The sequence below is a fragment of the Sinocyclocheilus anshuiensis genome, unplaced genomic scaffold (assembly GCF_001515605.1).
Source record: "Sinocyclocheilus anshuiensis isolate Anshui unplaced genomic scaffold, SAMN03320099.WGS_v1.1 scaffold1578, whole genome shotgun sequence".
Classification (NCBI taxonomy): Eukaryota; Metazoa; Chordata; class Actinopteri; order Cypriniformes; family Cyprinidae; genus Sinocyclocheilus; species Sinocyclocheilus anshuiensis.
In genome coordinates this window covers 479,532-480,596 of record NW_015544225.1, presented here as the reverse complement: position 1 = coordinate 480,596, position 1,065 = coordinate 479,532, and the positions used below count along the sequence as shown (strand labels likewise).

The following is a 1,065-nucleotide window of genomic DNA, read 5'->3' as shown; positions in this document are numbered from 1 at the left end:
GGCCGGGTCCCTGCGTTCTTCCTCGCTGCCCCACTGCGGGTACGCCTGTAGTTCAGTTGGTACCACTTGCGCGGCATCTGGGAGCCTGGCTAGCACTACCCAGCCCGTCTCGATGGCGTCTTCAAACCGTCAGAGTCGGCTATGCGATTCAGTTTGCCCGAAGCCCTCCCAAGTTCAGGGGCGTCCACTTTACTTCAGTGAAAGCAGCAGATGCCCCTGTCTTGCGTGCAGAGATCGCAGTCCTGCCAGCCCTAGCTTTGCTCTGTCCCGTCCGAGCCTTAAGGTGCTATGTAGACCGGACGCAAAGCTTCAGGACCTCAGACCAGCTCTTTGTCGGTCACGGAGGCCGGCAGAAGGGGAATGCCATCTCTAAACAGAGGATGGCCCACTGGATAATCAGGTGTGCCCTGCCCATTCAGATTGCGAGCTCACTCAACTAGAAGTGTTGCATCCTCCTGGGCGCTGGCTCGTGGCCGGGCTGGGCGACCCCTAACACATTCGCTAGATTCTATAGCCTTCGTGTGGAGCCGGTATCCTCCTGTATTCTCACCTCAAACGGGTAGAAGCACTGATTGGCCCGACTTCGGGTCGGCTTGCTAAAACTGCTCCAGAGAGTCCGTATAGTAGACCCTGTTGATCTCCGCCGTCCCCTCGGCAGCCAGACGTGGCGGAGCATCCGGCGCCAGGCCCTCTCTCGATGAATCCGTGAGAACCGGTAGAGGGCTGGGTTCTATATGTAGAGACCTAAGTGGATCCCATATGTGTAAAGCCCACTGTATAGCCTCAGAGCCCGTGTTTCCCCGGCAGTCTTTCTGCCATTTTCCAAGAGAGTTACAATCACCTGTAATCTTCCATATGCACCTAAATGGCCATTCATATGTGTAAGTTTTTCCGAAACCTCCTTTGGGAAGGATGGGGCTTCTGCAATGTTCCTGTTCCAAGTGGAACGGGTACGTTTTCCCAGTGTTAGCACTACCCACTCAGTGAGATTGGATATGACAACAGTGACTGGCCTTCTTGTTGCGAGCCCCGGCCTACACCAAAAAGGGGCGCAGGAGGCTCGCG

The 1,065-nt window shown here is 56.0% G+C and overlaps 1 protein-coding gene across 2 annotated transcripts in view; it reads right to left on the bottom strand.

Moving 5' to 3' along the window:
- Window positions 1–1,065, bottom strand: part of ptk2bb (protein tyrosine kinase 2 beta, b) — a 24,135-nt gene that overhangs the window by 2,712 nt on the left and 20,358 nt on the right. The window lies entirely within an intron of this gene.